Source organism: Urocampus carinirostris, chromosome 9 (assembly GCF_059441175.1).
Source record: "Urocampus carinirostris isolate Australia breed hairy pipefish chromosome 9, RoL_Ucar_1.0, whole genome shotgun sequence".
NCBI classification, from domain to species: domain Eukaryota; kingdom Metazoa; phylum Chordata; class Actinopteri; order Syngnathiformes; family Syngnathidae; genus Urocampus; species Urocampus carinirostris.
In genome coordinates this window covers 5,893,939-5,919,976 of record NC_142357.1, presented here as the reverse complement: position 1 = coordinate 5,919,976, position 26,038 = coordinate 5,893,939, and the positions used below count along the sequence as shown (strand labels likewise).

The following is a 26,038-nucleotide window of genomic DNA, read 5'->3' as shown; positions in this document are numbered from 1 at the left end:
AGAAGTGGGACAAGGCTTACGACACAGAGACATGTCGGCAGCAGCGTTTTTTTTCATGAAGAAGCATGCTTAAAAAGCCCAGCTTAGCTGTTCAATCAATTATAAGTGATCTAGGGCGAACAGAATCGGTAGAATTAAAGTGAAGAAATTCAACTGCTTGATCTCTTCTTTTGCTGTTTTGAAAGCTTGAGAAAAAAAAAACAGAAACCCGGCGAGTGAAGCACCCTCACGAAACTTGGAGTGGTAATGCCACTGTTGGGCCGGCAGAGCCTGCAAAGCCTTCTATGTTGGCCTAAACGAACTGTTGATGTTCATTATACTTGGCCTATCAATACTAATGTAATAATTACAAATTGTCTGTGAGCTTCCTTACATTGCTTCTACCTGGTTGTAGTGCTTCCAGATTTGTGCTTTTATATTTAAAAAACTAACCAATCACATTTCAGCCAGATTTTGCTAGCTCAGAAATAAATCCATAGGCCTTCACAAAATATCCTGAATGCCTTGTACCGAACATCAGTGTTTGATAAAGCTTGGTGTTGCCAATCAAATTCCAAGTTGGAGAGTAAGCGCCTGTTAGCAGGCCTTGGAAAATGTCACTGGTTTTACAAACTATGATTGGCTAAGGGCGGTGTATCCACCAAAGCAATCGCACCAACAGCCATTAAACTTGAAGAAAATGAGCAGCACAAGGATAGAAACTGTTGTGGGTTCTTTTCATTGCAAAGGTTCAGACAACTCCGTAGCGAGCAAGCCTTTGCAACCAAGAGAAGGTTTTGTCCACTCTCTGCCTAGAGGTAAAATCTTAAGCCGAAGCCTGACCCGACCCAATCTGAATTTCTGTCCAGGTTAGGCCTTAAACCTCAATCATTACATTGAGGTTGGGCCAAGTTTCTCTCTCACTGACTTATCCACTTGTCATCATTCTTCTTTGTCTCTGTTTACACTGTCTTGTTTAACTCGGATCTTGATACAAAACAAAGGCTCTATGTGTCGCACGTCTGTGTGGCGGAGCCCTTCGCGTCCCCCCTCCCCATTTCAGAGAGTCCGGCAGCGGTGTCTGGCGCGGTTGGACCCAGAGAACTGGATGCACAGCGGAGAAAGGATTCAGCCCAAAACACCTTTCCTACGCCCGAGTCCTCACAAATAAAATGGGAAATTTGACTTCCAAGAGTGATTCGTTAGCGAAGGACACATCACTATTTTAGACTGGAGCTGAAGGCTTCTGCGTGAAATGCAACGCCCCCAACTGGGTAACGTGAACTTTTTTCTACACAGCAAAGGCAATTAAAAAAAAGAAAACTATACCTCGCTAAAGGTTCTAACTAACAGCACTAAACAACTAATCAATTACATCAGTTAATATTACCAATTGCCTTCTTCCTTAGTTGAAAGAAAGAAAATCTATGAACGCATCGGTTTAAGATCAACATTTACTACAATTCTGGACTCTTAAAACGAGTGTTTCTCAACCAGAATATCGTGCCGCGGAAGCTTGTCAACAGAATGTATTCAAATATTCAAAATGTAAGAAAAGTATCCTTTTTTTTTAGATACTTGATTCTGTGTGTTACTGTTTTTGAAATTGTACATGTGCAAATGAGATTTTAAAAGATTCCAGTCCATTTGTTATTTTGAATATTATTCCTCAGTGTTGTCGTTATTTTGAGCATATAGGACTGTTTACATAAGTCTCACTATTGTCAAAGATTGTTGCTGTTCTTTGAACCCCACACCCTTACTGCCATTTATAACCTCGAAGAAAAAGAAATGCTTCAGGGAAGGTTCTTTTGAACATATTTGGAAATTGGGATTTTTGTACAGTTCTCTCTTGTATTAAAACATAAATAAATCATAATGTTTCAAAATACATAGATCCTAAAACATTAGAATATTATGATTTAACAAAAAAAGTACCTTGGCTCAAAAAACGGTTGAGAAACACTGCGCTACACACAATCTATATCCATGTTTATCTTGTTGCCGTCACCATACCTGAGATGAAGTATCGAAAGAAGGGAGAAAACTCCAGCAGCCCTGAGAGAGTAAAGCACACGAAAAAGCCAGCAAAAGGAATGTAAGGTTTTATATTTTGCTCAAAAAGCAGTCACAAAATGAGTACACATTTTAACAGTAATTCGCTCAGCATTTCTAGCACTACATCACACAGTCTGTCAATCGGTGCAATTAACATCCCACAAGCAGTGATTACACATGAAACATCCAATCACTTTGTAATCCCACGAGTAGGCCCGTTCCTGTGCTAGAGCAATCTACATGAAGTCAAAGAAAGATGGATTGGTGTGAGAGTTTGCAGCAGACGTGAAAATCTATCTCACTTAGTTCATAACCAAAAACCCAATAACATGTTTGTTACTTGATATTATGACAAATGTTGGAGGGTCAATGTTGCTACATTTTAATCAGATCAATGCCATTCTCTTTTACACCGTATTGCATTTGTATATGGTGTGTTATATTGTTCTGCACTCGTCTACAACAGGATCGGGTACACCGGTACAAATAACTGACAAAAGATGCATAAAGTAGTTAAGTCGGAGAGTCAAAATAAGTGAAACACCTATGTGTGTAAACATCTCAAATCGATACAATGCTTGGTCCCTCAAAAATACACATCATTCTTGTTTAAAACCTGTAGTCGAATTTGCTGCATCGGGGACCAATCATGTCATATGTAGAAAGGAAATAAAAACAGAGAAAAACCAAACAAATAAATTAACACATAAATAGATCACGTAGTACCTAAATATATGACAACAATGCAATGTATTCATGGATTTATGCAGTTTTTATTTTGTCATTTCTTTTGTTGTGTAATTCGCGTGAATCTTGTCACAATAAAATGCAACTCAAATGAGGAGGCAGCCCAGATGCCTGAGCATTTCACTCATTGGTTAATCAGAAATGAACTACCGTAAATTTCCAGACTATAGAGCGCTCCTGACTATAAGCCGCACTTAGTACTTTCTGAGTTATATGGCAATTTTTTACTTACACAAGCCGCACCCATTTTTAAGACGCGGGCGCCCGCTGTAAACATTTCGATACAGTTACAAGTTCAACCCAGGATACACTGTAAGTTCCACGATTGCAACATCATAGATAGTATACAAATTTAGATCCACAGTTAATATCACAATTAGCAAATGATACCCATAATTAACGTATGATGCAGACTTCTAATGTCGGGGTAATCCAAGGAAACAAAATGTATATTTCCAAAGTTAAGGGTGGGAAAAATATATATCGACTATTGTCCGCTGCAGATCTACCGGTAACTCAGCTTTACTACATTTCCCATCAGGCCGCGTTTTCTCCGCCCCTTATTTCTGATTCGTCCGTAGAACACATAACAGAATAAATCTCTAAAATAAATACATTACAAAAATATACAGTTGCAAATACATATTAAACATGGTTACACATATTTACCAAGACAGACGATACACCGAGAGAGTTTTCAAAGCTTTAATAGTAATAATATAACTTTCATCCCAAACCGTGCCTTTGAAAGGTACCAACACGCTAGTAGGATCACGCTCGCAATGTATCAAACACACCTGTGAAAAAAAGGCACCCCGTAAATGTGAAATTGTTGAACTGAATAGCTTATGCTCCCACCGGCATCTGCTTCACGGCCAGAAACTTCTGGCCGGAATAAGAGCTTGCTCTGTCCACTCCACGCATCGGCCCGGTATTGCAGTACCTCCGGGAACGGTGCATTCGCAATGATCGCAGCAAGGCTTTAGGGCTAGGACCTTAGCTTGGCCTTTTGGCTGAGAGTAAGTGTCCCGGCTCCTAGGCTTTGTAGCGTATTATGAACTGACCGATAACGGATAATGGATAATGAATAACGAAGATAGAACAATAACCCTTAAAAACCCCAAAAACCCCATTCACGCTTAATCATCTTGAACTTCCTTCTTACAACTATTGTCATCAAGGGTATCTTCCTCAGTATCGGAACATATCTTGACTTTACAGAAAACATATGCTTATGCTTAGATATCGCAGTCCTTCTTGGCGCACATATACAACTGGTCTTAATCTTACCTTTTTAATTCCTGCGCCGCTAGTGGCTGTTAGAAGAATTCCATAAATTAGTCGCTTCACTGAATAAGCCGCAGGGCTGAACATTTGGGAAAAAAGTAGCGGCTTATAGTCCGGAATTTACGGTAATCGGCTATAGGTGAAAAGCTTAGCCATTTTGACCAACCCTCTCATTTGAATAACATTAAATAAATGACAAAATACACAAAAAAATACAAGGCAGCTGATTGATATAAAGTTTAGTAGTAATTAAAAACAAGGAGACATCTATGCAAGGAGAACAGGAGAGCAAACCTTCACATAAAAAGTTCCAACCTGTTCTAAAGGCTCTCCCTTAAAGCCGCTTATTTTTTTTATATCTCTTTGGTTACAAAAGCAGATCTGCCCTAATAAAGGTGTGGAAATCAAATAAGAGCAACATGATCAGGCGATAGAGACCATTCTTTAAACAATAATAGTTTCGTAAATATAACATCAATGCACAATAATAATCAAAACAATAAACTGGCAACCTATGCAAATTCTTTTGCAGGTGTCCATCAATAACCGTGGAAAAAAAAGCAAGTAAAAACATAAATACCCCCCAAAAAATTGTAATAAAATACAGGATAAAATGCTTAAACATATAAATATATTGCATTTATGTCATATACTGTATTTAGGTATTCCATGATTTGGTTAGGTGTTAATTTATCTGTATGGCATATTTTTGTAAGTATATATTTATATACATCTATTTCTACGCATGGCTGGATCAGCGCTCCATAGGGATAAAGACGCTGCAATTTACAGGCAACAGTCGACATCCGGTCTGGATTATCAGCAGCCTTACTAACCTGGCAAGCCTCACAAACATTATTTTATCCATCTATTTACCTTGGTCATATCCCTAAAGAGGGGTGACCGACAGCAAGACAAACACATACAATAGCAATGAAAATAAAAGGGAAAAATAGCAAAAAACACACACAACATTTTTTGGGCCATGGCCAAACCAAATGCCCAAACACCCAAACAAGTTAGGCACCTCGGCACCTAAGTTGGTCATGCTTTCGTCCCACCAGATGAAACGGGACACAAGACACAAACATTATCAAAATAAATTAAAGCTGATTTGATTACATTGAAAGGTCTTTTAGCGCCGCATTGTGGAATAACATTTAGTGTTCTATTGTCAACAAATGCTGTTCTGTGCAACCATTACAAATGGGTGACAATATTTGTCCTATTAATAGTCACAAAAAAGCTGCTGGGAATGGTAGCAAATAAATCTGTCATTCAGCAGTTCCACATATTTACTACAATGACTTGTAAAGCCATTGACATCCATTTTACAACTTATCCCACCAAAGTAGCTTGGTACTTGCTAAAGGCTACTAACTTGACATTATCTTGTGTCTCTAAGAAATAATACATGATTGGACACAGAGATGTGAGAAAGCTTGCTGTTTACTGTTTCAAAATATAACATTAGGTCAAAACGAGTATTCGGTCCTGTGCCAGCAAAACAAAATCATTTCACTTCATTTATTGGTTTGGTATGGTCATAATCATTATTTATATATATATATATATATATATATATATATATATATATATAATAATAATAATAATTTCCTTGTATTGTCATTCTGTGTAACAATGTACACAGAACGAAATGTCGATTGCACCTGACCCGTTGTAGCGAGCCGATGCAGCCGCAGCCAACAGAGGGCGCCGCCGACCACTTTTTAAGTCTTAGGAATGACTCGGCCGGGGCGCGAACCACCGACCTCCCAGTCTCAAAGCGGGCGCCTTACCATCTAGGCTACTGAGCTGGTATATATATATATATATATATATATATATATATATATATATATATATATATATATATATATATATATATATATATATATATATATATATATATATATATATATATATATATATATATATATATATATATATATATATATATATATATATATATATATATATATATATATATATATATAAAAAAGTCCTTTGAAAATTGTCAAATGGATGTCAATGGCTTTACAAGTCATTGTAGTAAATATGTGGAACTGCTGAATGACAGATTTATTTGCTACCATTCCCAGCAGCTTTTTTGTGACTATATATGTATGCTAAATTGCGCACACAGAGTGAGAATAAAGCGCCGGCCTTCAGTGTGCAAATTTAAAAGCAATGTTATAGTTATTAAGAATAAACAAGGGTGCAACATTTGCTAAACAAGGCAGGATATTTTGGTAATTACCCTGGCACCTCTCTGCGAACTATGAATGTCCAGGAAAGCATTTGAATTTGAAGTGGTTCAGAGCATTTTTTTTCGTTTTTAAATCAATAATATAAGTGTTATTTACAATAAAGAAGGGCGTATGAGCTATGGGATTAAAAAAAATATTTATAACGGGATAAGTTGCACCCAGTACTGTATTCATCAAAAAAGTTAACAATAGCCCAAAATTCGTATGACCAGGATATAGGAAAACACAGTGGTCAATTTTTCTTGTTAACCGCCATGTAAAGTTCCATGTTAAACATAATGACATTACTTCCTTTACAGACAAAGGCTTGCGAGTCCTTGCTGTGTTTATACCAGCATGTCTATGGTGATAAGCGTACTAGAATTCTAGATATTAATACAATTTCATAAATATCATGGTTTTTTTTCATGTGTTTGGACTCATTCGGTGACTGTAATTCACCGGGGCACCTCCATAGATGTAATGTGTCCCCTCTTTTAAGAATCATGTTTATATACCCTATCTGAGAAAAATTACACAAAGTTACACATGGGGCTGGATGCATTAGTTTAATACTATGCCGTAGGTGGCAGTCATCCATTACACTAAATGTACATCCCCTGTAAAAGTCATTATGGAAGTGTGTGGTCGCAAATGTGTGTAAGTTGCTGCGTCTGTCTGCATGCTGGAATATGTCATTGTTTGTGAGTGGTCACTTTTGTCGGATGGTACTGCCTGTCATTAAAATATAATTTGTGCTTGTTAGCCAATTGACAGTGAACGTATATCTGGAGTAACTTTAGGGTCAGTCCACATGGTTTAATTCAGCAATAAATGTTGCTTCTTAATAAATGCAGTTTTGTGGTTTCTTTCAAAGATGAATCGCTTTTAGAAAGTGAGTGTGGGTTGGCCACCTAGTAAGCATTTTGGGCTTTGGCGATTTACAGCACTGTTTTCTTGATTGCACACTTAAGGAATTGATTTGCTTCTTGGTGAAAGAGAAAAATCAGAAAATAAACGTCATCAGTCCTAAAAGGCTATTCAACAACCAAGCGAAGAAAAGGTTTTTTTTTTCCTTGTGGTTAGTTTTCCCGAGAAAAATGCCCATGTGAGAGATGATTCTTCACTTGCAGACAATTGGCCCATTTCACTAATCGTTAAATTATATTCTCAAAAAATAACTTTTCTTCACAATGGTCTTGCAGATGGCATAGAGTAATTATACACTTGAGTGAGGAGATGCCATTTTAAAAAAGACACATTATTTAGGTGCAAAGGGGTCTCCTATAACCCAAATCACATACAGTCATACATTTAACACTATGACAGTGAGTTAGATGTTCAAAAATAAACCTATCACAGTGATTACTGGATTTATTGTGTCACCCGATAAATGACACCACATGAATGCTAATGTTGTTTGAGCGTCCTACATTAAGCAATTGTCTGTTTGCTGACATTACATAGTAATGATGTTCATGTAATACCTCCCTGCACTACCACTAACAGGAAATGCAGACTTAGACAATTGTTTTAGCGTACTCCATAACATTTAAAATTGCCCTAACATTGTCTTGGCACTGCCTACTATGAAGCTGCCATACGCAGGTAGTTTGAAATGAATAAATTGGATGCTCCTTATCATGCTCTGCACATTTAACAACATGAATGTCATTATCTGACAGCTGGGCTGAGGAATACATTCTATGCTAACATAATTAAGCAATTTAGGTACTTCATAATACAGTGTTATGATTCAAAGGGGGCTTTCTAACTGTTTGACATGATCTGGTGTCAAGAACACCTTGTACCAATATGCAGGTTATTTTTGAAAAAAGAATAAAACGGTCGCTCCTACGCAGACCATTACAAAATCTTGTAAGAGAGAACTTCACAATCACATAGACTGGCCATAGACTGTGGGGTTTATATATTCTTATTTTCTAGGTGAGATTATATACCATTTTTTAGGTGTAAGCAGTTAATGACTAATACTTTGCTATCTGAATATTAAACATGCAGGTGCAAACAATTACATTGAGAATTATAGGTAAAAATAAAATCAAATTTTTGAATTTAAATATTTATATAAAGCTTCTCATATATTTGTCATTTTGTAACATTTACCCGATTGATTAGAGATGTGTAAATGCTTCCTACTCCTACCCTATGGCATTGGATAAATCGGTAACCAAAAAACTGTTTCTTCTACTCAATTACCTTACTTCCCCATCCTCTCAATTTAGTGACCCTCTAACTAGGGTTTGCAAGAGCTTTCGGTCTCCCGCCCCCCTTTCTTTGCTTGCTGTCTCTTAGGGAGTATACTGGACTGTCTCAGAAAATTAGAATATTGTGATAAAGTTCTTTATTTTCTGTAATTCAATTAAAAAAACAAAAATGTCATACATTCTGGATTCATTACACATCAACTGAACTATTTCAAGCCTTTTATTATTTTAATATTGCTGAATTTGGCTTACAGCTTAAGAAAACTCAAAAATCCTATCTCAAAATATTAGAATATCATAAAAAAGTATACAAGTAGGCTATTCAACTAATCACCTGAATCATCTAATTAACTCGAAACACCTTGCGAGGGTTTCCTGAGCCTTAAAAACACTCAGCTTGGTTCAGTAAACTAAATCACAAGTATGGGGAAGACTGCTGTCCATAGGACCATCATTGATACCCTCCATCAGGAGCGTAAGACACAAAAGGAAAATTCTCAAAGAGCAGGCTGTTCACAGAGTGCAGTTTCAAAGCATATCCACAAAAAGTCTGTTGGAAGGGAAAAATGTGGCCGGAAACGCTGCCCAACCAAGAGAGATGACCGCAACCTTAACAAAATTGTGACGAAGAGCCGCTTCCAGAATTTGGGGGAGCTTCAAAGACAGTGGGCTGAAGCTGGAGTCCAGGTATCAAAAGCCACAGTTCACAGACGTGTCCGGGAAATGGGCTACAATAGCTGTATTCCCATGGTCAAGCCACTTCTGAACTCAAGACAACGGAAGAAGCGTCTGACTTGGGCTATGGAGAAGAAGCACTGGACAGTTGCAGAGTGGTCCAAAGTCCTCTTTTCAGACGAAAGCAAGTTTTGAATTTAATTTGGAAGTCAAGGCGCCAGAGTCTGGAGAAAGGCTGGAGAGGAGCAAAATCCAAGTTGCTTGAAATCCAGTGTGAAGTTCCCACAGTCAGCAATGGTTTGGGGAGCCATGTCAGCTGCTGGTGTTGGTCCACTGTGTTTCATCAAGTCCAGAGTAAATGCAACTGTGCACCAAGAGATTTTAGAGCACTACATGCTTCCATCTGCTGAAAAGCTCTATGGAGATGAGGATTTCATTTTCCAGCATGATCTGGCACCTGCCCACAGTGCCAAAACCACCAGTAACTGGTGCACTCGACCATGGCATCACTGTCCTTGATTGGCCTGCTAATTCCCCTGACCTGAACCCCATCGAGAATTTGTGGGGTATAGTTAAGAAGAAGATGAAAGACACCAGACCTACAAATGCAAATGAGCTTAAGGCCGCTATCGAAGCATCCTGGGCATCAATAACACCTCAGCAATGCCACAGGCTGATTGCCTCCATGCCACGCCGGATTGATGCAGTAATCCGTGCAAAAGGATTCCCAACCAAGTACTGAGTGCATCAATGGACATTTTCAAATGTTTGATTTAGTTTTGCTGTTATAAAATTATTTTTTTACTTGGTCTGAGGAAGTATTCTAATATTTTGAGATAGGATTTTTGAGTTTTTTCAGCTGTAAGCCAAAATCAGCAATATTCAAATAATAAAAGGCTTGAAATAGTTCAGTTGATGTGTAATGAATCCAGAATGTATGACATTTTTGTTTTTTTAATTGCATTACAGAAAATAAAGAACTTTATCACAATATTCTAATTTTCTGAGACAGTCCAGTATAGAGAGGAGAAGATCCACAGCCCCCTCGACATGCAGGAGAGGGCCACTCACCACAGGACTTACATATATACATACATATATACATACATACATACATACATACACACACACACACACATATATATATAATATATATATATATATATATATATATATATATATATATATATATATATATATATATATATATATATATATATATATATATATATATATATATATATATATATATATATATATATATATATATATATATATACATAAACACAGTGGAACCTTGGTTTTTGAACGCCTCTCAGTTCTAACAAATCGGAGTCCGACCAAAAATTTCGAGAATTCTTGCTTCGCTGTTCGGTCAAAAAATCGGAGTTCGAATGCCGGTAATGCGTGAGTGCGTACGCTAGGGTGCAATGCTGAGCGGCGTACGGGTGTTTTAGCCCCTTATTATGCCTCCGAAGAAAGTCAGTGCAAGCAGCAAAGTTGCTACAGGTGAAAAAAGAAAAGTAGTGCATACAACTATTGCATTTAAGAAATAAATAACAGCCAAATATGAAGGAGGTGTGCGAGGGCCTTCTGCTGACCACCACAGAGGTAAGAAATACTATTCATAAGATTACGATAACGCGAACGTACGGTTAGCCTGGGTTAGCTTTATGTGGGTGTTGGAATGGAGCCCAACTTTCAGGGTGTTGGAATGGAGCCCCCTTTCCAACGAACCGCTCACCACTTGTTGTGGGGACCCGTGTGCTAAATAACTTGTAAACGACCTGATTTTTTTTTATTTTTACACGTTCATGTTAGCGTAATCTTTTGTACGGAAGATTATGATAACGCGAACGTACGATTAGCCTGGGTTAGCTTTATGTTTCCGTTAAACATTCATGGTAAACATTCAGGGTGTTGGAACGGAGTAAAACGATTTACATTATTTCTAATGGGAAAAATGATTTCCGTGATCGAACAAATCGGTTTTCGAACAGGGTTCTGGAACGGATTATGGTCGAGAACCGAGGTTCTACTGTATATATACAGTGGTATACAAAAGTTTCAAGATTTTCCTTTACAAATCATTGGTTGTTCGGATCAGCAATTTCATTTAAATATATATCACATAGCAGACAAACACAGTGATATCTGAGAAGTGAAATGAAGTTTATAGGATTTACAGAACATCTGCAATACTTGCTTAAACAAAAGTAAGCAGGTGCATAAATTTGGGGCACCCCAACAGAAAAATTACATCAATATTTAGTAGATTTTCCTTTTGCAGAAATAACAGCCTCTAAACGCTTCCTATAGCTTCCAATGAGGGTCTGGATTCTGGTTAAAGGTATTTTTGACCATTCTTCTTTACAAAACATCTTCACTTCAGTCAGGTTTGATGGTTTCTGAGCATGGACTTCAGCTTTGTCACTGGTTTTAGAACATTGTTCGCAAGAATTTGCTGATACTGACTGGAATTCATGTGACCTTCAACTTTAACAAGATTGCCAGTACCTGCACTGGCCACACACCCCCAGGATTATTTCGTAATGGACAGCCAAAACGTGGTCTGTTGGTGTGACGCCATAACTTTAAACTGTACCTCAGATTGTGTCCTATAAATTCTGGACTTCTGGTCAGTCAGTATTACCTCGGCTTCACGCGTGTGACAATCAGCTACGTCAGTAACAATACACTAATTATTTGCTGTCAAGAACCAGAACAGGATCAGGACCCAATCGCGTGACATTCTCACACAAAACGGGGAGTCATGCACGTTAGGAAGCTGGTCTGGCATGGAAAGACAGGAAGGCTGAGACCGACGAGATCGATAATGAATTAGGATAACGAAAATAAACAGGAGAAATCTCCTCCATGATCTGCTCCCTTATCGTGGTGGAGGAGTTTGTGTGTCCCAATGATCCTATGATCTATGTTGTTGGGGGCTTCAAGCCCCTGGTAGGGTCACCCATGGCAAACAGGTTCAAGGTGAGTGGCCAGACAAAACGCAGATCAGAAGACCTCTATGAAGAATAAAAACTTTGGTCCACAATTTCCCTCGCCCGGACGTGGGTTACCGGGGCCCCCTTCTGGAGCCAGGCCTGGCGGTGGGGCCCGCTGGCGAGCATCTGGTAGCCGGGCCTTTGCTTACGGGGTCCGGGCGGGCACAGCCCGAAGGGACGACGTGGGTCCCTCTTCCCATGGGCTCACCACCTCTAGGAGGGGACGGAGCTGTCAACTGATCACCACCTGGTGGTGATTTGGCTTCGGATGGCCAAGCGGAATGCGGCTTCGGTGGTTGCCAAGGCAAAAACTCGGGCGTGGGAGGAATTTGGCGAGGCCATGGAAGCCGACTTCCGAACGGCTTCGAGGAAATTCTGGTCCACCATTCGGCGTCTTAGGGGGGGAAGCGGTGTGCCATCTACAATGTGTATAGTGGCGATGGGGCGCTGCTGGCCTCGACCCGGGACGTTGTGAATCGTTGGGCCTAGTACTTCGAAGACCTCAATCCCACCGACACATCTTCCTCTGGGGAAGCAGAGCCGGAGGACTCTGAGTTGGGCTCTCGTATCTCTGGGGTTGAAGTCACCGAGGTGGTCAGGAAAGTTCCTCGGTGGCAGGGCCCCGGGGGTCGAAGAGATCCGCCCGGAGTTCATTAAAGCTCTGGATGTTGTGGGCGTGTCATGGTTGACACGCCTCTGCAACATCGTGTGGACATCGGGGACAGTGCCTCTGGACAGACTGGGATGGTGGTTCCCCTTTTTAAGAAGGGGGACCAGAGAGTGTGTTCCAACTACAGGGGAATCTCACTTCTCAGCCTCCCTGGTAAGGTCTATTCAGAGGCACTGGAGAGGAGGGTCCGCCAGGAGGTCGCACCCCGGATTCAGGAGGAACAGTGTGGTATTCGTCCTAGCCGTGGAACACTGGACCAACTCTACACACTGCAGGGTCCTTGAGGGTGCATGGGAGTTTTGCCTGTCCCGTTTACATGTGTTTTGTGTACTTGGAGAAGGCAATCGATTGTGTTCCTCTTGAGGCCCTGTGGGGAGTGCTTCGGCAGTATGGGGTACCGCAGTTTTATCCGTGCTGTGCGGTCCCTGTATGCCCGGTGCCAGAGTCTCGTCCGCATTGCCTGTAGTAAGTCGGATTTGTTTCCAGTGAGGGCCGGACTCTACCCTTTGTCACAGATTCTGTTCATAACTTTTATGGACAGAATTTCTAAGCGCAGCCTTGCTGGGGAGGGAGTCCAATTTGGGGGCCTCAGCATTGTGACACTGCTTTTTGCAGATGACGTGGTGCTGTTGGCTTTCTCAGGCCGTGATCTTCAGATTCGCAGCCGAGTGTGAAGCGGCAGGGATGAGGATCAGCATCTCTAAGTCCGAGACCATGGTACCCAGCCGGAAAAGGGTGGCATGCTCCCTCCGGGTTGTGGATGAGATCTTGCCCCAAGTGGAGGAATCAAGTATCTTGGGGTCTTGTTCACGAGTGAGGGTAGGATGGAACGGTAGATCGACAGACAGGTCGGTGCAGCATCTGCCGTCACTTGGACCCTGTACCGGTCCATTGTGGTAAAGAGGGAGCTGAGCCGAAAGGCAAAGCTCTCGATCTACTGGTCGATCTACGTTCCTACCATCACCTACGGTCATGAACTTTGGGTTATGACCGAAAGAACCCGATACCGGAAACAAGTGGCTGAAATGAGTTTCCTCCACAGGGTGTCTGGGTTTCCCCTTAGAGATAAGGTGAGAAGCTCAGTCATCCGGGAGGGACTCTGTGTGGAGCCACTGCTCCTCTGCATTGAGAGGAGCCAGTTGAGTTAGCTCGGGCATCTGATAAGGATGCCTCCTGGACGCTTACCTTGGTAGGAGTTCCTGGAATGTCCCACCGGCAGGCGGCCCCGGGGGCGACCCAGGACACGCTGGAGAGACTATGTCTCTCGGCTGTCCTGGGAACGCCTCTGGATCCCGTCGGATGAGCTGGCAGAGGTGGCTGGGGATAGGGACGTCTGGGCTTCCCTTCTAGGGATGCTGCCCCCGCGACCCGACCCCGGATAAGCAGAAGATAATGGATGGATGGATGGATCGATGGAACAGGAGAAACTAGATGGGAACAAAAACTGGAGAAATCAACAAACAGGACAAAAACAGACGGAAAGAAAACTGGAACCCGAAATTAAACAGGAGAAAAATACCGGACTTGAAACACCAACAGCAAGAGGACCAAGTTAGAACCAACGTCTTGTGGGGCAGAGGTTTGTTTGACAGGCTGACAACCGAAGCAAGAGAGCGCTGAGCTTTATATAGACAAAAGGTCAATCTCTCAACGAGCCGCAGCTGGCGCCACACGGGTGGGACCAATTGGGCACCATGGCAACCGTGATGCACATGGGCGCGGCCAATTGGGCACCATTGCAACCATGACATTTGTTCAATTTTTATCATATCTCTGAGCCATGTGTACTCAAGAAAAGAGTCATATGTGGTTGTCAAGCCATATGTTCCCGACTTCCAACTTATATTCTCCCTTTCCTAAAACAAACCAGATATTGCTTTTTAGTATATTTATGGTGATTATAGCACTCTGCTCATGATAGAACCCTAATTTAGATTAGTTTAGAAAACATAATTATGGGCTAGTCTGATCTTTAATATAACACATCCTGAAGCTAATGTGAAGTATTTTCCTTGGAATCAATTGCATCCACAACCACAGTGAAATTTGACACACAGGACATCAGACAGGCAGCAAATCATTGGCACAGCTATAATTTGTGTGACTGAGGTAAGGCCATATGGAGTATCAAAAGTGACTTATGCATAAGAAATGTGACATATTTCCAAACACATACACGTACACACGTTCTGTGGTAGGGAACAACTTTAATTATAGCTTTGGAGACAAGTGAGTCAGCCGAGGGGGGAAGCACTTGATAACAGTGACATTTACAATCTGCCTCATTTATCAAAACCTGCCAAAGCAGAGTCAAAAAGGGTCATTACACAGTAAACATAGATTAACTCAATCATGCAATCAGCATAGTTTGGTGATGATTTATTTTTACTCAAAGAAAATCAATTGTTAGAGAACCTTTCATCGGTTGTTTTGATTGATGTTTGCATATGTGCAGCCTTGTATTTCTGTCAGTTACCGTAATTTCCGCACTATAGGGCGCACCGGGTTGTAGGGCGCACCCCCAAAAAATAGTTTTTGGTCCTATATCTTCCATACATAAGGCGCACCGGGTTATAAGGCGCTACAATGGGAACGTCGACAAAACAGTCAAATAGTTCAGTCAAACTTATTACCCCCTTAACATTCTGAAACCTTGCAAAGAAGCAAATACGTGTCATAGACACGTGCGGATGCGGTGTCCGTACGATGTCACTCAAATGCATCGTTCCAAATATCATTCGGAAGGTTAAAGTCTTGGGATTCAAGAAATGCCAACCATTCCTTAGTTTTGTTTTGTCCCTGAGTGTTGGATGACTTTTATTTCCTTAATAAAAGTGTCTGATTGTTAAAGCGAATGAGTTCTCCCTTCCTGCCTCCTGCCTCCGTTCTGGTCCGGTCTACTATGTTAACATTTTTGATTCGTTCCAATACTTTTAATTGCATTTAATCTGATATGTACCTGACAGGTGATTGTCATTGATGTGCTCCTTAAATGTGAAATACAACACTCTAATTAGGTCAACAGACCACTTGCGGAATAAAAATGAAAAACTTCCATTTTTTTTATATCAGTTGGCGGAGATTTGATGTGGACGGAAATTGACATTTCAGTTTCTTAAAATTTAGTTGAAAACCAATCATTGCTCAGTTTATGTAGACAAGGTGAGCTGTGGTATTTCTATCCATCTATCTACCCTGGTCATATCCCTCGAGAGGGGTGCCCAAACGGCAAGACAAACACATACAAAAAAAAACAAAGAAAACAAAGAAAATAAAAAGAAAATGAAAAAAGCAAAGAAAAAATCTCACACAAAATTTTTGGACCATGGCCAACCCTGCGGCATCATACGGTGTCCTGCCCATCCCTTAGAACGCATCCAAACATCCTACTATCCTTTCACGACACCTCTCCACTCATTCCTATCACCAAAAACAGCTCGAGCTTCCATTATATTTAGACCTCTTTACGATAGTGCACTTATAACACTATCCATCTACGTCAATCGCGGCCTTCCTCTTGGTCTCCTTCCATTTACTTCTGCTCTGTAGATCCTCTTCTACCTTCGCTCATTATCCTCTCCATGTGTCCAAACCAACCGAGTACTCTCTTATGCACACGCTTGCTCAGTTCCACTACTACTCCGATTCTGTCTCTCACAATTTCATTTCTCAATCCATCCAATCTTGTCACTCCTAACATTCTCCTCAAACACTTCATCTCAAAAACATTTAATTTTCTTCTCAAATCTGCGTTCAGGCTCCAACTCTCTGCACCATACAACACAGTTGGCACAATCACACTCTCACATATATACATTATATATATATATATATATATATATATATATATATATATATATATATATATATATATATTACTCTGATACTTGAATTCTACAATAGCGGCTGCGTCTTTTTTTAAATGAGTCGCTGTATCTGGACTTTGCTCTGCATTGTTTCTTCTTCTGAAAACCATTGTGCAGGTGTTTTTTTTTTTCTTTATTATGAGAGAACAACATAGTGACAGGCCGTTGTTGGCTCAATTATTGACAAATAATCCTGATGGATCTGCATTGAAGGAGAACTTTAATGAAGAGTTCTTCAGAGTATAATTCTTGAGCTACTCACTGAAGTTCGTGAAGCACAAAATTGCACTGTAATTTTCACGTAAGTAATGAACATTCAGTAAGCTGTTTTACATAAGTGTACTTACTAAACCACAGCAATATTGGTGCACAGGTAAGGAAGAGGCAGTTAAGACTGTTTAGCCAATCAGAATGCAGAACATAATGCACAATCAGAATCCACAAAGCAGCGGAACCATGAAGCATAATCGTCACCTGTGTACACATCTTAAAAGCAATGTAAACTTTTCCAACTATACAGAGTATGTAAGAGTAGAAACAGCACCAGGCTGTTGTTACGGGGGAAATTTAAAAGAGCATCAGCAGCTGGCAAAGGTTCCAAATGCCAGCACAAGACAAATGGGAAGAGGGGATAAAGTGTAGCTAATCTCTTATCCATTTATTTTCAAAAGCATGCAGCTGTGTTGAGTTCTTTTTGATCAGTTGTGTGGGGTGGTCGAGTCCAATTGGACAGGCAGAAACATGAACTGGAGTGAATGCACACTAATTTTTTATTCAATTCAAATTCTATATGCACCACTCCTAGATGGCAAGATAGAAACAGATGTGACATTAGGCATTCGGAAAAAATCTATATGCTGTAATGACCCGATGGAAATCAACAGTCATTGTAGCTCTAAAACTGTAGAGGATGTAACTAGCTCGTGTGTGGCCAACAAATTCAGTTTCCACAAAACAGCTGTTGAAAACACTCTTGCTAAGGAGCACTTCAAAGTTGTTAAAGGCTTAATCACAACTGAAGAGGTAGCGATACGCAGCAGCTGATGTTGCTCCGGCGGGGTTTGGGACCTCTTTTAAAGGTAAACAGAAGACATACAAAAGGTCTCCTCAGGCTACCCCGCTGATGTTATTGCTTTTAAGATTAGTTTTAGATTTCAAATATTTATTGTCATTGTTAAACAAATAATAGAATACTTAATGCACAGAATAAATAGCCATAATGAATATCAATAAGACCCAATCTCTATAAATAACACATTATAAAAATTACAAGTACAGACATGGCACCATTGAAACTTAATAGCAGCATGGTTAAATATATCTGGACACCCCAGAAGGTTTGGTGCAAACCTTTGTTGGCAACTTTACAACCTCAATATACAACCCTGGGGAATGTTTGTTCTTGTGAGATGTTGGAAAGTTCCAGTTTTAAGCAAGAGTCACATTGTTTGGATATATATATATATATATATATATATATATATATATATATATATATATATATATATATATATATATATATATATATATATATATATATATATATATATATATATATATATATATATATATATATATATATATATATATATATCATTTATATCATTATATCATTGTATCATTATATATATATATAGTGTTTTTTTTTTTTTTTTGAAGTATTGAGAATTACGACAATGGCCATAGGTGGGCAAACATTGGAGTAGATGGCAACATTTAGGTAAAAAAAGGGGTCCAACAGAGACCAATTGAATTGTTGTCATTTATATTTATGAATAAATATCCATGTCAGAACCCGAACAGACGGTGGACCCAGACGTGTAACGTTTTCACAAAAGCTTTATTTTACGGGAATATATGTTGCACAAAGGTACACTGGAGACAAGACTGCCACAAAAACAGCAACAAATGTTTATTAGTTTATTATTGATATATATTATTATGATTTTTTTTTATGTTTTTAAAAATGGACAAATGTAAAGGAGATGTCATATAATGCAAAATCATTATCTTGACTCCCTGTTTTATGCTTTTTTGACCAATACCTAATTGTTGCTATCGGCCAATGATGTTGCTGTTCTTTGATAACCACACCTTGTAGGGCTGATCTGTTTGTTCTGTAACCTTGAAGATTTAATAAAAAGAGGAGGCTCAGGGAAGGCTTTAGGACTAGATGGAATTATTTTATCTGAAAGTCACTCTTCCGGTCTTCCTAAGAAGTTCGAAATCCATTGATTTCTTCTTGCCCTGTTTTGAGTGTCGACGAAGTTTACAATTTTCATTGGGCGGGCCAGATTAAAAAGCATGACCTACTGTTTGTGGTACTTGGGCCATAGTTTGCCCATCCCTGCTGTATATTCATTTATCTGGACACCACAGGCTCAAATTGCAGAGTAGGAGCATTACCATGTTCTTACCATAAACAATATTTTGGTAAAATAATACATAAACAATGGTTTGGACGGAAATAATTAGCATTGGGATATGATTGTTCCCTGTGTCGAGGAGAAAGTGAAGCGGAAATGTATTTATTTTTTTGTCAATGTTTAGTAACTGGTTTCTTTACAAATGACTCAAGTAGGAAAACATGTGCCTTGTAGCAATGCCGTTAGAGTTAACACAATTCAATAATATAAAATTACCCTTTTTTCTTTTTTTAATTTTGCTTATAAGTCCAGATACGTGGGGGAAACCATATTGGTACTTAAACTGCTTACAATTCAAACAATTAACAGTTGGTAATACAATTGAATGACACTAACACAAATTGTAGTTAATCTGTTAAAATAACAGGTAGATAGAGCTCATACAGCATACTGTAAATGAAAACCTTTTTTTTTATCTGGTGGAAACTATATTCCTTCTCTGAACTGCTGTCAATTCAAGCTATTAACAGTTGTTAATTTTGGATAAAATGTCACTAACAAAAAATGTAGTTAATCTGTTGAAAATAGGTGCTGCCGAGTACAAACATCCTACTGTAAATGAAAAATAAATAAATGAATAAATAATGTTGAGACTGCCTTCTTGGATGTAGGAAAGAAATGCTTTTCAAAGGTATGAGTTTGACCATGCCTTTGTGACAGCATTATATAGCAAGGAAAATAACAATCTAACAACTATGAGGTTGAGAAAACACACGATATAAAACGAGCAAATACATGAAATGTGACAGACAGGGTAGGTTGTGAATGAAGGCTACAACAACAAAAATATAGAGGAAGTAGCCACTACCATAGCAAGACATATTCTCCAGTTAAACATCTTTAAATGTATTTTGCTTGTTTTGTTTCTTTTGAAAAATAATGATATTATATTCCGTTAGGAACTGGAACGCCACCTTCCCCCAGAGAGTGCCAACTGGGTTTGGAACTGGACACACCAGTGCCCAATCTCCCTAGACCGGACCTTATTTAAGATTCAGATTCAGATTTCAGATTCAGATCTACTTTATTGTCATACTAGTACACGTGTATACAGAACAAAATGTCGATACATCTGACGCGCACAGTTTCCTTGAATGTACAGATATAAATAAAATGTTGTATTGAGTTGGAGCATTGAGTACTAATAATATACTAAATAATTATGGCTATGTATAGTATTTTACAGTAGTGCAAAGAGTGCAAGAGGAGCAGCTAACCAGATGTGCAAAATGGGCAGTCAGGTAAACAAGTCAGGTTAACAGTAACAATAACACTGTAGTACAATAGTGCAGAGGAGAACAGATGTGCAAGGAGTGGCTAGCTATAAAGAACTGCCAGTAGTGCAAAAAAGTCAAACAAAACCAACAGATGTACAGATTAGCAGCAGTTTAGATTTACTATGTGTTTGATTGACCATTTAACAGTCTAATGGCCAAGGGGACAAGACTATTGTGGAACCTGGTGGTCCTGCACCGCACACTGCAGTACCTCTCCCCAGAGGCTAGCAGAGTGAACAGTCCATGATGGGGGTGAGAGGGGTCCCTGATAATGTTCTTGGCTTGGGATAGGCAGCGCTTCTGGCCAATGTCCTGAATGGAGGGGAGAGAAGTCCCGATTATTTTCTCTGCTGTCTTTGTCACACTACCCCAGTTGGAAGCGTTGCAGCCTTCACACCACACAGAGATACAGCTGGTCAGGATACTCCCTATGGTGCCCCTGTAGAATGTGATGAGGGAGGGTGGGGGCAGGTGGGCTCTCCTCATCCTCCGCAGGAAGTACAGGCGCTGCTGTGCCCTCTTCACCAGTGATGCAGTGTTCACGGACCAGGTGAGTTTGTTTGTGATGTGCACCCCTAGGAACTTGATGCTGCTGACAACCTCCACAGCCTTGTTGTTGATGAGAAGTGAGGCATGGTTGGGCTGTTTTTTCCTGAAGTTGATAATGATCTCTTTACTTTTGTCAACATTCAGGACCAGGCTGTTGTCCCTGCACCAGCCCACCAACTGCTCCACCTCATCTCTGTAGGCCAGGTCATTGTCGTCCCTGATGAGGCCCACCACTGTTGTGTCGTCCGCAAACTTCACGATGTGGTTTGTGGCTGACCTAGGGACGCAGTCGTGTGTCATCAGGGTGAACAGCAAGGGGCTCAGGACACAGCCTTGGGGGGGGCCCGTGCTGAGGGTGATGACATCGGAGATGTTCTGACCAATCCACACTGACTGGGGTCTGTCAGTGAGGAAGTCCAGCAGCCAGTTCTGCAGCGGGGTGTTGAAACCCAGGAGTCTCATTTTGTCTACCAGGTGTTGTGGGATGATGGTGTTGAATGCTGAACTGAAGTCCAGGAACAGCATCCGCACATGGGTGTTCTTCTCCTCTAGGTGTGTCAGGCTCAGGTGAAGTGCAGAGGAGATGGCATCCCCGGTGGAGCGGTTTGTCCGGAAGGCAAATTGAAAGGGGTCGAGTGAGGAGGGGAGACTGGAGGTGATGTGCTCTTTAACCAGTCTCTCAAAGCACTTCATTATGATGGGAGTCAGTGCAACGGGCTGGTAACCATTCAATGATAAGATCTGGGGGTTCTTTGGCACTGGGATGATGGTGGCAATCTTGAAGCATGATGGTACCGTGGCTTGGTCTATTGAGGTGTTGAAAATGTCTGTTAGTACACAAGCCAGCTGATCGACGCACTCCCTAAGGACCCGCCCTGGAATGTTGTCCGGGCCTGGAGCCTTCCGTGTGTTGACCCTTCTCAGGGTCTTCCTCAGTTGAGTCCAGGAGGAGTGCTCTTTCGTCCTGATGTGGAACCGCTTTCGCTGCAGGGGTGCCATTTTGTGCCTCGAACCTCCCAAAGAAGTTGTTGAGGTCATTCAGAAAGTCCATGCTAGTGTCCTGCACTGGGGCAGCGGTTGGCTTGTATCTGGTGATGGCCTGAATGCCTTTCCACATATCCCTGGTGTTGGTTGTGCTGAGGAAAAGGTCCTGGATTTTTTGACTGTGCGATCGCTTTGCTAGTCTGATTCAGGTTAGCCCTCGCTGATCTCAGCGCCTCCTCATCACCAGATTTAAAGGCAAGGTTCCGTGCCTTAAGCAATTTGCGTATCTCAGCAGTCATCCAGGGCTTCTGATTGGCACGGGTGCAGATGGTTTTGGTATTGCTGACGTCTTCTGCGCATTTACTGATGTAGGCTGACACAGACATGGCGTACTCATCTATGTTTATTTTGTTGTTGGAAGTGGCAGCCGATTTAAACATGTCCCAATCTGTGCATTCAAAGCAGTCCTGTAGTGCCTCCATTGCACCCTCAGTCCACACCCTCACCTGCTTCACTGTAGGTTTTTCTCTGGTCAGCAGGGGCTTGTATGCAGGAATTAACATAACAGAGAGGTGATCTGATGAGCCAAGGTGGGGGCGGGGGGCTGCTCTATATGCTCCTCTGATATTTGTGTAGGCCAAGTCTAATGTGTTCCTACCTCTTGTAGCAAAGTCAATATGCTGGTGGAAATGCGGGAGAACTGTTTTCACGTTGGCCTGGTTAAAGTCCCCCGCCGCAATAAAAATGCATTCGGTGTAAGCATGCTGCAGTTCACTCAGACTGTTTGGGCAGCCCACATGGTCGGGTCATTGCTATTCCAATGTCACTTCCACCCGGTCTTCTGTCATCATGTCAGGTTTTATCTTTTTATTTTAGTTTTTATTTTGGTTTGAACTCGTTGTTGATGGTTTTGAGACATGGTTTGTTTTGTTTTTTTGTTCCTGTTTTTTTGTCAATACATACAATATCCGCTCTGTCCCCATTGCCCCTTTTTTATCTATATATAAAATAAATATAACCGAATGACTTCAAAAGACCACCAACTTAAATATTAAATTTTTTGCTTAAAAGCCTACAGTATACAAAATTACTACTACATACTTTTTAATTCAAACATACAACAAAAATACAATTACACTAATACAACAAAAATATCACTACAAATACACTATAAAAACACTATTACAGTAATTCTATAGGAATACTATAGAAATACTAAAAAAATAAATATGAAAAAATAAGGCAGCACGGCGATGCAGTGTTAGCGTGTGTGCGGCACAGTTCTGAGGTCATGAGATCGAACCTCCTGTGTGGAGTTTGCATGTTCTCACTGTGCTTGAGTGGGATTCACCCGGGCACTCAGGTTTCCTCCCACATTCCAAAAACACGCATGTCAGGTTAACTGGCCGGTCCAAATTGTCCCTAGGTGTGAATGAGTGAGTGACTTGTCTGTCTCTGTGTGCCCTGCGACTGGCTCGTAACTAGTTTACGGTGTCCCTTGCCCACCCCCCGAAGATAGCTGGGATGGGCTCCAGCACCCCCGCGACCCTACTGAGGATAAGCGGTACAGATAATGGATGGATGGATGGATGGATGAAAAAATAAATGCCTAAAACAGGGACCTAATATATGTTTTTGCTATAATTTTGAGTTGTTTAAAACTAGTTTGGTGAAACTAATCGATTTAAAAACAAATATAACTTGTAGACGTCTTCATTTGTATTAATTTATCAGTGCAAATGAGAAAACATGAATAGGTCTTTAGGCCCGTTCCCTAGGCCAAATTTTGGAACCCATTGTGGCCCCGACTCAAAAAGCTTGTCCACTCCTGCTCTCGAGTAATCCTTATGTTTTAGTTTTATCATTTTTGTATCCCACAAGAAACAAAAATATGGTTGTACCATGATAAAGTTATTTCAAAAGGTTGAAATTGTGGGAATCCAGATACATTTTCCAGGAAACAAATTCCCAGAGGTTAACACCTATTTTCAATAGATACAAAATAATATCCGACTGACAACCAATTTGTATTCGTCTGCTGATTTTCTTCCGTTATCTTTCCCACTTTCCTTCTTTTCTGTCGAATGAGCTCTCCTCCTGTGGTGTCACAGTCCTTATGGTGCTGAAACACTGTTGGTCTCCTGTGGCCACACTTCCCACGATGCATCTGCGGCTCTGGGCTTTCTACAGAGCTGATAGGCTGAAAGGACTTTGGTATTGACCAGCCATTGCCTGGTGCGATGTGAGCTCGCTGCAGCAGTGAAGTATGTGTGACCGACACACATCACTGGTTTTCAGGCTTTCATCCGTGATGCCAATCAATCTTTATTTTCTTTCCATTCTAAGCACGAAATGTTAGTGCTTTTCTGCATTCACCTTTTGTTTCCTGTCATGCGAATGCTCAAGTTGTCTTCCTGTGTTCATAGACATAAAATAACGGTCTATACCGATCAATCTGAGTCTGACTCCCGAACAACTCAACGATCAATATTTAGTGGACATGTTCATGGACACGTATGATTTTTGAAGACAGAGGTAAGACAGCAGGTGTCCTCCTTAGTCGGCGTGCCAAGCCCACCGTTGCAAAAAAAATAATGGAGCTTCTCATCAGTAAGTATCAAGCCTCTGTGAATGATTTCAGGATGAAAAATATCCATTGGAAGGCAGGCTTAGCTTTGATCAGATCTATGTCCACACATCAAGGACGTCCAACTTCCTTGTGTGGATTCCTGTGTCAAGCAATTGATAGTGTGTAAGCAGCCCAGATGGTAAGTAGCGTAGTGAAGCAGTGTGTTGGGAAATGTGAAGATATAGATGAGTAGGTAAGCTCCAACAGAGCTTTTTTTGTTCCTAAAAATGATGGCATCGCCCCTTCGTCATCATTAGATCAGGGAGAGAAAGTATTTTCCCCAGGTCTGCAGGTACATGATCGCCAGATGACCGAAATCACGTGATCACGTCACTGGAAATATTAGGTGCTGAAAAGTTCTGGCAAAATGCATGCACCGTTCATGCATAAATTCAGTGTTCTTAAATTAATAGGATTTTGCGAGCAAAGTGCCTTTGTGTTTTTACATCCATTGTGTAGGTATATGAGATATAACAAAAAATCACCTAAGTGAAAGTTCTGCTTAAAATGCATCTTCTTTAAAAGAAAGCTGTTCTTTTCCAAAGTTTTCCTGGGAACAAATATTTTCAAGAAACTAAACAATGTTCACATCTTTTTAACCAAACAATGGTAAAAGCTAGGAACATATTTTTTTCTAATGAAAAACGAGGGTTGAAGCTTTATTTTGATCTGTCCTATGCCTAAATGGCTACAGAACAACATTGTTTGTAGGCCTTCAAAATTGAGTAAAAATTCCCCAAATTGGCTGAGTCCTCCCATTTGAGAAAAATGTCTGGCATTGAATTAGTTAATCTGGCCTGACATAAAATTCTGAAAATGTCAGGTAATTTTTATCAAATGTTATGATTTTTTTTAATCAATGCAAACCAAATGTTCTCTCCGATTGTAGCAGCAAGATGACGGATAATTATGTCAGCTTCAGCTTATGTTTGTTTAAATACAATTGTGTTACCCTTTGCGTATTGAAAAAAATGCACGCCAAAAAGACTGCAAATGCATCTTTTCTTATTATACACTGTTATTTTGATGAATTAAGTTTTTACTACTACGGGGTGCTTAATGATACAAAATGTCCCTTTAAGGATGTTTTTTCTTCCTTTTTTAGTAGTGACATACAGGTCAAAAATATAAAATGAAAAATTAACAAAAAAAATGGTGTTAAAAATTTGTATCAGTGTCTTCTCAAAAGTCTATCACACTGCACAAATAGATAGATAGATAGATAGATAGATAGATAGATAGATAGATAGATAGATAGATAGATAGATAGATAGATAGATAGATAGATAGATAGATAGATAGATAGATAGATAGATAGATAGATAGATAGATAGATAGATAGATAGATAGATAGATAGATAGATACTTTATTCATCCCCGCAGGGAAATTCATATTAATAAGCCATTAC

General features: G+C 40.2%; 1 protein-coding gene across 3 annotated transcripts in view; it reads right to left on the bottom strand.

Annotated features, from left to right (window-relative positions):
• The window catches only part of LOC148359176 (teneurin-2-like), a 444,001-nt gene that overhangs the window by 297,145 nt on the left and 120,818 nt on the right, over positions 1 to 26,038 (bottom strand). The gene's annotated exons all lie outside the window — the stretch shown is intronic.